Genomic DNA, 16,369 nt, shown 5'->3' on the forward strand with positions numbered 1-16,369 from the left:
TCCTGAGTGCTGGGATTTCAGGCTTTTGCCACTATCCACAGTCATTTATTTGGTATTGGGGATTGAACTTGGGACCTCGAGCACGCTAAGGAAATCAATCAACTGAGCTACAACCCTACCACTCTTTATGTTTTTGAGCCCCATTCTTGAGCTTTGTAGCTGCCTCTCTGGTCTCTATAGCTTTCCTGATTCTGGTTTGAGTCTTTCCCGGGTATCTGATAGGATTTGTTAGGTTCCAAGGAATCAGCACAAGCAGTTCGTTTTTCTTCCTGTGGATGAGCCAAACTTTGGGGAAGATCCCTTAATTGCTCATTTCTCCCCTCTCACGAAGCTCACCCACCCCCTAGCTGCCTTCCCACCCAGACACATGGGAAAATGTCCCGTTAGCCCTTCCAGTCATGCGAATGAGGCCACGTTTGATTCAAAGGCAGTGGGCAAGGAGGAGGCCGCATGGAGCAGTCAGAAAGAACCAGCCCTTTGTGCTGCAGCAGGGTCCTTGGGGGTGAGTACATTTTTGGTGTATTTAGAAAGATTTCTTTTTTAGAACAGCAGCCGAGGAGGAAGAGGGAGGGAGAGATGGACGGAGAGGTCAAAGACAGGGATGGGAAGAAGAGACAGGGACGGGACAAGGGCCGGGAAGAGTACTTACACAGAATAGAGGGTGATGGGCATGGGAAAGGAGCCAGAGAGAGAAAAACAGGGAAGAGAAGGAAAAGCCAGCCCAGGTGATTTGTGCAAGTCTGTCCCGATATAAATAATAAAAAGAAAGTTGATGATTCAGCTCAGTGGTAGAGGACTTGCCTGACATGCCCTGAGGCCCTAGGTTCCATCGTCAGCACTGAAACTCAATGAACAAATGAGTGTAAAAAGGAGGTGCCGGGAGTGCGGTTGACTTCCATGCATTTTCTTCCATAGGCTACGCAAGTCTCATTAACTTGCTTACACTGGATTTGAACTTACTCTCTGCTGCCTGGGAGGTCTTGAACCTGTGATACCTCCTACCTACCTCAGCTTCCTGCAAAGCTGGGATCACAGGCCTAATTGCCAGGCATGGCCAAATTGTGTGTGTGTGTGTGTACGTGTGCATGTGCCTGTGAGTGTGCTTTGTGTGTGTATGTCTCTCTCTCTCTCTCTCTCTCTCTCTGTGTGTGTATGAGAGAGCGAGAGCGCAATGCATAGACTCATGCACATACACATATATGTGTATACACACATGTGTGCACATGCAGATAAAAGGCTGACACTGAATATCTGTCTTATTTACCTATTTTTCTGATGCAGAGTCTTTCCCTGTATCTGCAGCACACTGATTCATTGAGATGACTCATCAGGATGCTCCCAGCATTCCTGTTTCCATTTCCCTAGCCTTGGGATTACACGTACACACTGTTTGCACTCAATGTTAGACCTGGGAGCTGGTCAAAAGGTTTCATGCTTGTATGGTTAAGTTGTTTACTGGTCTAGCCATCTCTCTAGATCCTTTGCTTTCATTTTACATGTGGGAAAACCAAGGCTGCATGGGGCATCATAACAGCTAGCACAGAGAAACTCTTGCTATCCTGGACATGATAAGTCTCTACAAGGATGAGCCTTGATCTGCATAACCAAATGAAGCAGGTTTTAGCATTATTCCCCTTCACAGGTCAGAGTGTAAAGCCCCGCTGATTCCTACCTGGGGGGCATTCCCCAAAAGCTGAGGAACAATGGGCTGGGTGTGAGACCCAGTCTCAGAGGACTGTCTTTTTTCTTTTCTTTTCTTTTTTTGGTTTTTCAAGACAGGGTTTCTCTAAATAGCCCTGGCTGTCCTGGAACTCACTTTGTAGACCAGGCTGGCCTCGAACTCAGAAATCTGCCTGCCTGTGCCTCCCGAGTGCTGGGATTAAAGGAGTGAACCACCACACCACACCTTGCATCAAAGTCTGGTAGATTCCCGTGTTCTATTGCTGTTTCTTGACTCTTCAGTCATTTAGGGAAAATAAGCACCATTCATTCATTCATTCATTCATCCATTCTCTTGAAAAAGGTCTCATTAGCTGGGACACTGTGCTAGTGTTTGGGAATCCTACAATGATACCGCTACCCTCTTGAGGCTCTCAGCTGAGTGAACGAGGCCATAAGCGGGCGAGCAGTGACCTCACAGAGACAACTGCATGGAATCTGTCTCAAGGGTCCCTGAGCACATGGTATCCTATCTCCTTCCTCCTGGGGAAGAGGAGCCAGCTCTGGCATATTTTGTAGGGACAATGGCTTGCCTGAGGTGAGAGGACAAGTACACAGGGGTTCAAGACACTCCCTCATTCTCAGAATCCAGGCCCTGTTCCCTGATTCTTGCAGAAGGAAAGGGTTGCAGCCTGAGTGCTGGGAAATCAGGGAAGAGATGGAAATAGAAGGTGTCCAGCTAGGAAAGGAAGAAGGGTGTGGTCACTGCTGGTGTCAAGAACTTACATATAGGAGTCCCTAAGGAATTTACAGAAGAACTTTTTCGAATAATAATAATAATAATAATAATAATAGACAGTAAAGTTTGGGATGCAAAATCTATACAGAAAAACCAGAAGCAGCTGGATGTGGTGGCATGTGTCTGTGACCATCGTATTTGAGAGACCGAGGCAGGAGAATGACATGTTTAGGCAAGCCTGAGCTCCACAGTGAAACTCTGTCTCCAAATATCAAGGGCCGAGGATGTGGCTCAGTGGTAGAACTCAGCACGCCCATGGTTCTGAGTTTGATCACTAGCGCCCCCTGGCCACTCCCACTCGCATGTGCAAACCCAAGAACTGGTGGCACATCTATGTTTATCACAAATCATGCCTGGGCTGGTGAAGCTGATTAGCAGGTGACTATCTGAGTTATACACAGAGAAACCTTGTTTTGAAAACAAACAAACAAAGAACAAAGAAAAACAAGGAAAAAATTAAAAAGTCAACTAAATGAATTTAAGTGTAATACGTTAAAAATGAATCATGTGAAAAGAAATGCAGGAATACTAAGAATTCTACCGATAGGTTATTTCTCCTTGAATTGAAATGAGCCAATTCAAGACAGATTAGATTATATTAAAGGCAGGTTTATCGGGATGCTGCTCCCGGGCCCAGGTTTACTGGTCCCAAGGATTGAGGCTAGGGGAGTTGTCATTCAAAAGAAGGGTGGGGGAGGGGAAGAGAAAGAGAGAAAGGGTATGCATTCAGAGAGAGAAGTGGAGGAGGAGGGGGAGGAGGAGGAGGAAGAGGAGGAGGAGGAAGAGGAGGAGGAGAGAGCAAAATGTCTGGATCATATAGGGAAGAGCCTCTGGGGGAAGGGCAGCCCAGCCTCTGGGTTGCAAAGTTCAGGGTTGAGCGCAGGGTATGCCAGGTAGGGACTGAGGGATGCTGGGAGAACCCGAAAGTCGCGTCTGCTTTCATATGTAATATATACACTTTGGTCCCTTGTCCCTGGGTTGGAAACTAAACACATTCCATTTATAGTGACTACAGAAATAGTTAGGATTAAATTTAACCAGGGAGTTGAAAGACTTGAATACAGAAAACTATATGTAAAATATAAATAAAAATGTGAAGGACACGAAAATAATTGGTAAGCTATACCATATTCATGGAGTGGAAGAATTAGCATTGATAGCTATCCACAGGGGTTCTTTGAGCACAAGTCACAGGCATATGCACCTGCACACACATACACACACACACACACACACTAAATAAGCAAATAAATACAAATTTAAAACAAAAGAGTCCAATGTCTATGTTTGGGATTTTGTAGAAACTGTGTTCTGATATATCTCATTCTCTTGCTTTTCCTCTGTCTCTCAATAGAGGGGGCCATTGGGAGAGTTGGGAAGGGAAAGGCGGGTGTGTGTGGGGGGGGGCATAAGTAGGCTGTTCAGTCTGCAGGGTTGGGTGGAGTACTCCATCTCTTTCCTCTCTCCCCATCTTCCTAGCTCCCAGCCCTCTTACATTCCAACCTCCATTTTCTTGTCCTCTACCCCATTATTTTTCTAACTCCTTCCCCCTCCTTTTCCTTCTCTCTATTTTCTCCCCCTACCTTTTGCTGACCCATTCCCCTCCTCCCCATTTTCTCTGCCACCTTTTACTCCCCCCCCCCCATCCTCCTCCTTTTCTTCTTCTTCGAACTAATTGCTTAAGAGGTGAAGACCAGGTCGACTTGTGAAAACCCTGATCCATCACCATGGTGATGCTAATTCAAGCCGAGTTCAAAGGAAATGGCTCCAGTTAAATCTAACAAGCTGGAGCCAGGCGCCCAGCAAGGACCAGTGCCAGGAGGAGGGAGGCCCCTTGCATGCCAGGGCCCAGAAAAATAGGAAAAACAACCACGGACGCTCACACCTCCACTCTGGTCCTCTCTTGGCATCCTTCAGATCTGCAGCCCACTGGAGAGGTCATTGCAGTGAGCCCCCTGCCTTCAGACTCTACCTAAGCCACCTCAAATAGTTGGACAGCCAGCAACATCCCCATTTTAAAGATGTTCCGACTTCTGCTTGCACTTCTGAGGTTTTAATCACCCCTGCTGGGGAGAGCTCTTTATGGTTCGCACCAGCTCACCCATTGCTTTCTGGTAAGCACAGATCTGGGAATACCACAAATAAAGAGACTGGTACTTCAAAGAAGGTTTGTATTCACTCCAGTGGTGGTCCCCAAGTTGCCAGTGTGTAGGAATAAGGAAGCTTTTAGTGGGAATGTCGGCTAAGTCTGCCTAGCTTAGAATGGCAAGGTAAGCCCAGGGCTTGGGACAGCTGCTTTAACATCGAGCCAGGCAGACATAGGTGGGGGTGCTTGCCACTAAGGCTGACAACCTGAGTTTGATCCCCGGGACCCTTGTCGAAAGAGAAAACCAATTCCCACAAGTTGTCCTGTGACCTTCAAATGTTTGTCACAGTGCACACACACACACACACACACACACAATGTAATAATAATAAAAAACCAAAAACAGAAAGAGTCTCAATTCCATAACACAAGTAAGCAGCCATACGTTCTCTGAACAACCAGTCCCCACACTGTTCTTGTCCTTAACCCCATGGGCTCCTCGAGCCCCACAGCCTGTTTTGCTGCCTGTCCCGACTTCCACACTGATCAGCCACAGTGTGGAAGGATGCTTTCTCTCTACTGAGGGGAGGGACCATGGCTTTTTTGTCTACAGCCTAGATTCTTTCCAAAGCAGGCAGGCACTAGTCATTTCATGTCTGATTGTTGAGTGGGAAGCCTAGTGTGGTGGATGATCAGTGGCCACCTCAGAACAAGGTACCCCGAAGAGCATGGTTTGGGAGTACTAAAGCTGACCTAGTTAGCTGTCCCGTCTCCACCTCCTGGAAGAACTCATTTCCATCTTCAGCCTCCCCAAAATATCAGTGATAAGGAGATAACTGTTTAGAAGGGAGAGCTGGAAGGCCCAGACCACCGTGCCTCTGCCGCAGCAGCAGCAGCCGCTGTACCTCCCTCCGATAGCCAAAGCAGTTCATTTAAGCGAGCTATCGGGAGGCCTGGCTACCGGCGCAGCGAGTTGGAAGGCGGAAAGCCGCTCCTCAGATGTTTCCTGTGACCTTGAAAGAAAAGCCTCTCACCTTTATATCCCTCTCCCCGGCTTCTTACAAAGTAACACGGGACTCTCACGGCTGAGTTGCCACTGTCTGGGAAGGCACTTCCGGAAGCTGGGAACGCAATACTGTCCCTACCTGCATCGAGGTCCGTTGCGCCTCCCACCCCTCCCATGCTGAGGGACTCCCAACACCGAGGTTGGATGGCCTGTGCGCTACGTGATTTCACGCGTGACCCCCATCACAGCCTCAAAGGGAGAGCTGGTGTGTGTGTGAATTACGGAGGTGACAAGCGGCTAAGAGGGAGGAAGTGACTCAGCAGGGGGCTCGGGAAGGCCAGCCTCCGCTCCCGGGACAACTTGTTCTGTGCTTTATACTAGCCTGGTTCCTTTTATCCCGGCATCTCAAAGCCCCTTTTAAGCTTAAAGCGGCCCTGGCCCAGGGAGTTGGGTCATTATTTCAATTAACTGGAGAAAGCTGGGGTGGAGGCTGGTGGTGGTGGTGGTGGTGGGGTAACTTTCCTCAGAATTCTGCCTGCAGGCTGGTGCCCAGGGCTGCCAGGGTTTCCCTGTCCCAGACTTCTGCATTAAGCACCGGGGTGATGAAGGACTGTGGGGAGTCACCTTCCTGCGTGGTTAAAGTCCTCCTGTGATTTTGCCGGGCTGCAACTTCCCAGGGAGCTGCTGCGTGGTTAGAGTTAGGAACCATGGTGACCTGCAGGGAGAGGTAACAGGATGGGTCTGGAGCCAACCTTCCACCACGGATTGGAACCTGACAAGAAGACCCAGCTTTGTCAGCTGCGCTGGCTATGCCAGCCAGTGAACGGCATTAAGTTTCTCTTACCTTTTCTGCCAGAGCATCTATCTACCTGTAGCCCAGCAACCAATAACCGCTGGGCTCTGTGTACCCTACCTGAGACAATCAGTATGGTGCTGGCTTGGAAACTGCCTTGCTGGGCAGCCTTGAGTTATTCTTTTAACTTGTCTGAATTTCAGGTGCATCAAAAGGTCCACTCAAAGAGTCTCACAGACTGGAGAGCCGGCTCCCACTAGCACTGCTTGTGGGGGAATGGCAGGGTGTTTGGGATGCTGCTGCCTTCAGTTCTCACAGGGAGCAGGACACAGAGGGCCATGTAGTGCTCATGGGTCACACAGGCAGGCAAAGAACTTAGGTTATTACCAGGAACATTTAAAGGGAGCGTGTCCCAGCCTCCCTTGGCTTGGTGAGGCGGCCTCCTTCTGCTGAGTCAGGACACAAAAGGTGTCTGAGCTCTTGATCTCAGCCTGCTGGATAAGAGGGGGCAGAGTGCAGGGGTGTCCTGGGAAAGTAGGGCCAGATGTTGCACAAGGATGAGCAGGGGGTGGAGAGGGGCCATTTTAATGATGAGGAGGAGGGCTGAAGAGTCCAGGGCTGGCTTCCTTGACCCAAGATAGCCACCTGCCCTTGTGCTGTTCCACGCTGCAGGATCAAAGTCACCCTGTTCTCCCGTGCCCCAGGAGCAGGTAACAGTGCTGGCCTCACCAACACCCCAGCTTCTCACGGGGGCCGCTTGATGTAGCTGCCGCAGTTTTTCTGAAGCCCAGCTCGCCCGCCCCCGCTTGTTTCTGAAGAGGCTGGTTCCAGCCCTTCTCTGTCCGCCTCCAGCTTGGGTCGCTGACTCAGTGTGCTTGCTGCATTGATGTCCAGGGTGCCTCTGGCTGCAGACCATCCACCTCATTAACGCCAGGCTTCTTGCTGGCCCGTGGGGGCTCTTCCATCTCAGCCCCCTCTTCCTTTTCTCTCTGGCTGTCCACTAAGCTGGGCTGGTCTATTCAAGGACCCCAGTGTCTGACTTTTGGTTTGCTCTTGGCCTTTACATGGGTCAGCAAAATGTGTGCCACAGGCCTGGGCCTGTCTATATCCTAGCCCTTGCAGCACAAGGGCGAGTGGCTATCTTGACACCTGGTGTACTCCTCAGTTGCTTTCTACCCTACTTTTGTTTGTTTGTGTGTTTGTTTGTTTTTTGAGACAGGGTTTCTCTGTGTAGCCCTGGCTGTCCTGGAACTTACTCTGTAGACCAGGCTGGCCTTGAACTCAGAAATCTGCCTGACTGCCTCCAGAGTGCTGGGATTAAAGGCGTGCACCACCACGCCTGGCTCTACCCTACTTCTTTAGTTTTGTGTGTGTGTATGTGTGTATATGTGTGTGTGCATGTGTATGTATGTGTGTATATGTGTGTACATGTGTGTTTATGTGTGTGTATGTGTACCTATGTGTGCCTGTATGTGTGTACCTATGTGTGCCTGTATGTGTGCCTATGTGTGCATGTGTGTCTGTGTGTGTGCATGTGTATATATATGTGTGCCTGTGTGTATGTGTGTATACATGTGTGTATGTGTGTGCATGTGTGTATATGTGTGTGCACATGTGTGTATGTGTGTACCTATGTGTGCCTGTGTGTGCATGTGTGTGTGCATTCATGCTGTGTGTGTACATCTGTGTAAATGGAGACAAGAAGACAACTTACAGGAGTCAGTTCTTCCCTTCTCCTATATGGGTCCCTGGGATCAAACTCAGGTTTGGCAGCAAGCATCTTTACCAGCTGAGCGATCTTGCCAGATCCATCCTAATTTCTGAGACAGCACAGCATCTCTCACTGCTTTGTCTAGACTGAGTGGTCAGCAAGCCTCTGGTCTCCTCCTGTCCCAGCACTGGGAACAGGCACAGGTGTGTCCCACTGAGCTGGCTTTTTACTTGGTACTGACGATTGAACTCAGTTTCCCTTACCTGTGCACGAAGCATTGTACCAACTGAGCCACCTCCCCAGCCCAATTTCTGACTTTTTGAGACAGGGTCTCATGTATTCCAGGCAGGCCTTGTAGTCATGACAACCCTCTTGGCTCTACTTCCCAAGTCCTGCAGGTATTCAATGCACACACCACCACAACTTGTTTAGGTGGTACTAGGGATGGAACCCAGGGTTCTGTGAATTCTAGGTAAACACTCTACCAACTAAACTGCCCCACAGCCCCCTCCTGGACCCTTTACAATCTAGTTCTAGCTCGAATTTCTCTCCCTCACCCCACTTGGCTTTGCCAGTCCTCTCTCCCAGGGGCTGTTTTGTGCTGACCTCTCAAGGCCTGGTTCACGCCATCTTGGATCTGTGTATCTGTGGGTCGTTGCTTACTCCTGGGCCTGGAGCCCAGCTGGGGAAACTAGGAAGCTTGGCAAAACAGAGGCAGCCGCCAGCATCTTCTCACTAAGTCTGGGTGGAGATGCCTGGGAAGATTCTTCAGTGGTACGAGAAGCTGGGCTGGACATCCAAGTCGTAAGGAGAAAAGAATGTGAGCTTCGGTGGTTTGGGGATTCTAGAGAATGCCTTCTTCAGTCCGACTTCTTAGATCATCGCTGAGGTTCCCAAGCCCTCCACGCTGCTTCCCCGGATGCTTGCATCTTTCTCTTATCATCTCCTGCAGACGCTGGCTCAGTGAGCTTCCCGAGGTCTTTGGCTGAACATGGATTCCCTCATTTTGCAGATGACAGAGACTTACAAAGATGTGGTGACTGGCTTATACCCACATAGCCAAAGGTTCCTTCTGGGGAAACCAACCAGAGGTCCTCCTGCAGGAGAAGCTCATCCTGTTACCATCTCACGCCTACAAGGTGTGTGCACATGTGCACCTGTACGGTTGGTGAATCTCTGTGTAATTTTTCTAGAGCCCCTTATAGGACGTTTTAACCATCCCCCCCAGTTCCCTTCCTCCTCCTTCTCTTCTCTCTCCGGGCTGTCTTGGCTTACGATTCAGTTTCTTGACAGAGGGCGAGAGGCAGTGGTGCTATCGGCACAGTTTCAGGACCCAAGGCTTCTGAAAACCCAGTGGCTGTTTACAGTGAGTCCTGCCGGGGAAGGAGGGAAGTGGGTCTGCAGTCCACACTAGACACAGATGTAGTCCTGGTACCAACATGGCTTCCTGATGAGCCTAAAAAATTGTTCTCTAAAGGCAAAGTGAAGAAAGCAGGTGGGTTGGGGGAACCTGTGTTCTGACTTTGACTTGTTCTTTTTCCAGTTGTATGACCTTGGGCATGTCTGTCTAGATTTCAGTTTTCTTAGTGAGATAACGATGCTACCAGCCTCCTGGGAGTTGGATCAGAAGATATAATGGCCAGGGACATATTTGGAAGACTGCAAAGTATCACCTCTTCCTCTCTCTCTCTCTCTCTCTCTCTCTCTCTCTCTCTCTCTCTCTCACACACACACACACACACACATCCACTGGAAGAGTACAAAGGTTTGGACATATGCTCTAGTAGCCTTCTCTTCTCGTCTTTCTCTTCTCTTCTCTTCTCTTCTCTTCTCTTCTCTTCTCTTCTCTTCTCTTCTCTTCTTTCTTTTGTTCTTTCTTTCCTTCTTCCTTCCTTCCTTCCTTCCTTCCTTCCTTCCTTCCTTCCTTCCTTCCTCTCTCTCTCTCTCTCTCTCTCTCTCTCTCTCTCTCTCTCTCTCTTTCTTTCTTTCTTTGACAGGATCTAACTATGGAACCCTGATTGGCTTGGAACTTGCTATGTAGACCAATCTTAGCCGGCCTTAAACACACAGAGATCCACCTGCCTCTGCCCTCCCTGCCCCCCCCCCAACCAAGTGCTAGGATTAAAGATGTGGGCCACCATGTCTGACCTCTGCTAGCTCCCCCCTTTTGTATTGAAAATAGATTTTTTTCATACAATGTATTCTAATTATGGTTTCCCTTTCACCAATTCCTCTAAGAATCTGTTTACCTCTCTTTCTGTCTTTCCTTAGAAAACAAGCAGACATCTAATGAATAATAAAAAATACAATAAGATAACAAAGCCAAACAAATTAGAAGAGGAAAAAAAAAAAAAAACACCCGAACAAGAAAAGGAGCCAAAGAGAAAGCACAAGAAACATGTACAGACTCAGAGACACACATGTTCACCCACAGCAAAATCCCATAAAACCACAAAACTGGAAGCATCATTATATATGCAAAGGATCTTTAAGGTTAAAAACCAGTCCCGACAAAACAACATGAGCCAAAGAACCTTGTCCACGGATACCACCGAGCTCACTTCCTGCTGACAGTGTTCTGTGGGGCACTCTGCCTGTCCCCAGCTCACTTCCTGCTGACAGTGTTCTGTGGGGCACTCTGCCTGTCCCCAGCTCACTTCCTGCTGACAGTGTTCTGTGGGGCACTCTGCCTGTCCCCAGCTCACTTCCTGCTGACAGTGTTCTGTGGGGCACTCTGCCTGTCCCCAGCTCACTTCCTGCTGACAGTGTTCTGTGGGGCACTCTGCCTGTCCCCAGCTCACTTCCTGCTGACAGTGTTCTGTGGGGCACTCTGCCTGTCCCCAGCTCACTTCCTGCTGACAGTGTTCTGTGGGGCACTCTGCCTGTCCCCAGCTCACTTCCTGCTGACAGTCTTCTGTGGGACTCTCTGCCTGTCCTTAAGAGTAGTTTGTATGCCCAGTAAGACTCTGTTGGACGAAACTAACTATTCATTTGCAAGTGCTTCTGGGTTAGGAATGGGGGCGTGTATCCACGTCTCCTTTTAGCTCTAGAACCCCATCAGACCCAGACTCATGTAGGCCCTGTGTATGTTGCCACAGTCTCTGTGAGCTTGGTGTGTGTTGGCCCTGCTGTGTGACAGCCTTGTTTCCTTGGTGTCCTCCATCCCTGGCTCTTACAGTCTTCCTACCTCCTCTTCTGCAGGATTCCCTGATCCCTGACAGAAGAGGAGGGTTTGATGGAGATATTCGTGTAGGATGGAGTGTTCCAAAGTTTCTCACACTCTGCATACTGTGGGCCTCGGTATCTGTTCCCATCGGCTGCAGGAGGAAGCCTCTCTGATGATGGCTGAGCAAGGCCCCTGATCTCTGAGTATAGCAGAATATGGGTAGGAGTCGCTTTGTTACTACGTTCCTTTAGCAGAACAGCCACATCTGGTTTTCTCCCGGGTCCCTGGCTTATCTAGTCTCAGGTTCTTGGCCACCCAAGTAGTATCTGGGATAGATTCTATCTCACGCCATGGGCCTTAAAGCTGATCAGGTATTGGTTATTTCTGCCTACAAGCTTTGTGCCACCATGGCACTCGCACATCTTGTAGGTAGGTCACCATTGCAGATGGAGGAGTTTGTAGCTGATTAGTGCTTACCTTTCTCCTTTGGAGCCCTGCACAGTGCCTTCCACTGTCATGAACTGGAAGGGATAAAGACTCCAGGTGGCTCCAGGTCAATTTCTCCATGTTCAATAACTTGTCTATGTACTGGTTTTGGACTAATTTCAGTTTGTAAAGAGTAACCAATAGCCTTGACAATAGCCTGGTGTGATAGCTATTCTTGGCTGTCGACTTGGTTACATCTGGAATTAACCAAATACACCAAAATACAGAGCACATCTGTGAGGAATTTCTACTTAGTTTGAAGTGGAAGGTCTATCTGGATTTCTAATCCAGATCTTTAAAGTAGGAAGACACATCGTTATTTATTTATTTATTTATTTTCTTTGTTTGAGATAGGGTTTCTCTGTATAGCCCTGGCTGTCTTGGAACTCACTGTGTAGACCAGGCTGGCCTCAGAAATCTACCTGCCTCTGCCTCCCGAGTGCTGGGATTAAAGGCGTGTGCCACCACGCCCGGCTGTTATTTATTTATTTATTTATTTAAGATTTATTTATTTATTATATCTAAGTACACTGTAGCTGTCTTCAGACACTCCAGAAGAGGCCGCCAGATCTCGTTACGGATGGTTGTGAGCCACCATGTGGTTGCTGGGATTTGAACTTTGGACCTTCAGAAGAGCAGTCGGGTGCTCTTACCCACTGAGCCATCTCTCCAGCCCTGTTATTTATTTTTTAATTAATTTATTTTTTAATGTGAGCTGGTGTTTGGTCTGCCTGCGTGTCTGTGTGAGGGTGTCAGATTTTGAAGTTACAGAGAGTTGTGAGCTGTCATGTGGGTGCTGGGAGTTGAACCAGGGTCTTCTGGAAGAGCAGTCAGTGCTCTCAACCATTGAGCCATCTCTCCAGCCCCAAAGACACACCTTTAATCTAGAGCTTTAATCCAGATCTAACCTGGGCCACACCTTCTGCTGGAAGTCTTTATTAAGACACAGAAGAACGCTCTTTTCCTGCCTTTTCTCTTCTTGCTGGTAAATCCATTCCTTCACTGGCACTAGAGCCTACTTGATGGGATTCCAGCATCTACTGAAGACCTTCTGAGACATCCAGCTTTGTGGACTGAGCAACTTCTAGATTCTTGAACTTTCCATGCATAGGCAGCCATTGCTAGTCTAGCTGGACCATAGCCTGTAAGTCATTCTAACAGATCCCCTTTATATATACATATGCACACACACACACACACACACACACACACACATATGCACATACATATACATATTCTGTATGTTTCATTACTCTAGAGAACCCTCACTGATACAACTGGGTTGTTTGGGGGTTCCCATGGGACCCTTTTGGCCAACAACTCAATTAGATACAACCCAGTCCTGGTACAAGAAGCTCAGCTGGCGATAGGAGATGTCCAGTTGGGGCTCCATCCCTTCACACACACACACACACACACACACACACACACACACACACACACACACACACACAACCTGCTAGCTTTTGATGACATAGCTTGAGAGCACATATACCTCTCCCTCCTCTCCCATAGAGGGTCAGATCACACAGCTTGTTCTCAGACACACTTCTCATGGTAGCCTCCATTCCTCTACTAGGGGTGTAGCAGGAACCTGATTAATCACTGGAGATGCAGAGAGCACGACAGGATGACTGTGGTGATGCTTCTGTTGTAATCGAAGCTCAGGGATGGGTGGTGCTCCTTGGGTGATCTCAGCTGGGGTCACTGTTTTATAAGAGGCAGACTCAAAGTAAAGTAAAGAGAGTTCATGTCAGAACCAGGTTGTTAATACACGGAGAATAAAACTCAAGTACTTGTCATGGACAGACACATGCTCATTTCTAGACTAGTGAAGGGACATTACCCATTGGCTATGGCTCTCCTGAGCTGGCATGTACCCAAGCGGATAGTATCTATGATGGTGGTATCCACTGACCAAATTCTAGGGTATAAAGAAGCAGTTGTCTTTGGAAGGGGTAAGTAGGTGCTCTGTTGCAGACAGTTAGGGGAAAGAGACTTAAGGAAAAGGTTGGGAACGAAGAATAAGACAGAGAAATCTGGGTAGAAATGGGATCAAACGTCCTCAAACCCTCTGCCTGACAGGCTTTCTTTGTTGCTATCTGGGAGACAACTCGTGACCTTTCTCCATATGCTGTGTAACTGGCAAGCTCTGCCCGACCCTGAGTGAGAAGAACTGATAGATCTTACTGTCTCCAGCTTAGTTCTCCATATTATGGCAGAACTAGACCATGTTCTCAGGAATAACATACTCAGACAGGACAGTGCTTCTTTCGAATTTATACACAGGAGGATGTGTTGTGATGCTATAGTGGGGCACTGGGTCTTGGGTAAATGACAGTCTGGGGTTACCATGGTTACTGGTAAGAGATGAAAAGAGATCGATCTGGCAGCGGCCAGCAGTGGTGGAGATGATGGCCTATTCACAAGTAAGAGGCTGAGCGTCCTGATGGCTGTCACGGTGAGCAAACTCATCCCGGCTGCTGATGCTTAGGCAGGAAACTGAGCCAAAGGTCATTTTGTGGATCTTCCTGCTTCAGGCAGGACTAACGTTTGATGTATGGCTGTCTGGTTATTACCCCATGTTTCCGGGGCTTAGGGCACTGTCTATAGACTCCTCTAATTCTCTCTCCATCCATCATTTATTGAAAGAGGAATAAGGCATGAGTCCTTTTTCTTAAGGACTTACAGTTCAAGGCTGGGTATGATGGCGCATACCCATAATCCCAACATTGAGGAAGCAGTCAGGAAGGGAGAGAAGGAGGGCGAGTTGGAGCCCAGCCTGGAGTACACAGTAAGACTCCGTCTTCAAAACAAAACAAGACGACAAAACTCAGAGCTGAGGCCGGGCAGTGGTGGCGCACGCCTTTAATCCCAGCACTCAGGAGGCAGAGGCAGGCAGATTTCTGAGTTTGAGGCCAGCCTGATCTACAAAGTGAGTTCCAAGACAGCCAGGGCTATACAGAGAAACGCTGTCTCCAAAAAGCCAAACAAACAAACAAACAAACAAACAAACCTCAGAGCTGGAGGTGTTACTCAGAGGTAGAGGACGGCCCTGGATTGCAACCTAGACATTGGCAGGAAGTGAGAGAAAGCCCTTATAGCTTGGGATTTCTGAATATCCCACTGCCCCATGAAGGAATAACTTCTAGTGTCCAATCTACAGGCTAGTGTTAATAACTAATGCCCTCACTTTATAAATAAGGATGATTAAAGTAAGGTCACACGTGTAGTCATCTGTGCAAACCTGAAGCATATATTCTTTTTGCAGATACTTTTGAGAGCCTTGTCATCTATCCAGATGAACTGGGTGATGCTCGAGAGTATTATCTATCCAGATGAACTGCACCAGATGCTCTTCTGCGCTGGACACTCAGCATATGCTTCAAGCTCACTTGGTATATTCTAACCTGGGACTTGGACCAATATTCAACCTGGGGTGAAGCCTCACAACTGGTGGGCTGAGCTCCTGTTACTGCCCAGCTCACTGCCCCCTGTAGTATGGCAAATAAACTTGTTTTCTTTCTATCCAGCTCTAAAGGATAAATTTATTTACTACCTGCTAATCCCTTCCTCACTACCATGATGGACAGTCAGTCTCCTACTGCCATCAGCATCACCAACATCAGGACCACTGTCACCACCACCACCATTACCACTGCTATTACCACCACACCTGTTAAACAAACCCCAAAGGACTTCACAATGATACAACCAAACTTCTAGTTTAAGTTTTACATGGGGACTAGGGCAGGAAGCTTACAAATTCAAGGCTGTAATACTAAGAACCTATCTCAAAATAAAACTAAGACAATAAAATTAATTCTTTTTTTCTTTTTCTTTTTCTTTTTCTCTTTCATTTTCTTTTCTTTTCCTTCCTTCCTTCCTTCCTTCCTTCCTTCCTTCCTTCCTTCCTTCCTTTCCTTTCCTTCCCTCCCTCCCTCCCTCCCTCCCCCCCTCTCTTTCTTTCTTTCTTTCTTTCTTTCTTTCTTTCTTTCTTTCTTTCTTTCTTTCTTTCTTTCTTTTGAGACCCATGTGTAACTGAGGCTGGCCCAATTCACTATGCAGATCACATTGGCCTCTAATTCACAGCGATCCTCATGCCCCAGCCTTCCATGTGCTGGGATTACATACATGCAACACAACTCCTGGCACTACAAATGTCCTCATTTGTAATGATGGAATCGTACAACGCGGAGCTGTTCCTGCTTCTGTGCAAGCTTTGAGTACACTTAGACCATTGTCCCCAAGAGCATTAGTGTGGAGGGTGTCAGCCCCTTTGGCATGGGGCAGACCCAAGATTTGCTAATTCATTGCAATGAAATCCTGCACAGAGGCACAGGCAGCAGGGCTGACCCCTCTGCCCTGTCTGAACCTGTTCTGAGCCCTGCCCTTGGCTTCTCCCTGCCTCCCTGGGGTCCTCTTGGCTTCTAAAGCAAGGAAGGCAGAGAGACGGGCTGAGGAGGGGAAAAGATTGTTCCTTGAACTCCCCTACCTCTCTTGACTCATCAAAGTAGGGGTATCCGGCTTCCAGAATGAGTGGGGGCGAAATGAGAGGGAGAGAGCCACTCTGTAGGCTGGGAAAGATGCAGAGCCCTCATTAGCGTCTGACACCTCCAATAAAAGCCGCATATTCCCCAAAAGCAATGTTTGAAAATCCTCT

At 48.2% G+C, this 16,369-nt stretch overlaps 1 long non-coding RNA gene across 8 annotated transcripts; it reads left to right on the forward strand.

Moving 5' to 3' along the window:
- The first annotated feature begins 5,617 nt into the window (after positions 1 to 5,617).
- LOC147002001 (uncharacterized) lies at positions 5,618 to 15,238 on the forward strand. Of its 8 annotated transcripts, XR_015048937.1 has the most exons (5): positions 5,618 to 5,699; positions 9,067 to 9,193; positions 9,348 to 9,420; positions 11,256 to 11,439; positions 14,978 to 15,238. It is a non-coding gene; the product is annotated as an uncharacterized LOC147002001 (long non-coding RNA). The 8 variants fall into 8 exon arrangements; XR_015048939.1 differs by lacking the exon at positions 9,348 to 9,420; XR_015048932.1 differs by lacking the exons at positions 9,348 to 9,420; positions 11,256 to 11,439.
- Positions 15,239 to 16,369: the final 1,131 nt, after the last annotated feature.

This window comes from Mus caroli, unplaced genomic scaffold, assembly GCF_978045245.1.
Source record: "Mus caroli unplaced genomic scaffold, Mus_caroli_1 scaffold_11, whole genome shotgun sequence".
NCBI classification, from domain to species: Eukaryota; Metazoa; Chordata; class Mammalia; order Rodentia; family Muridae; genus Mus; species Mus caroli.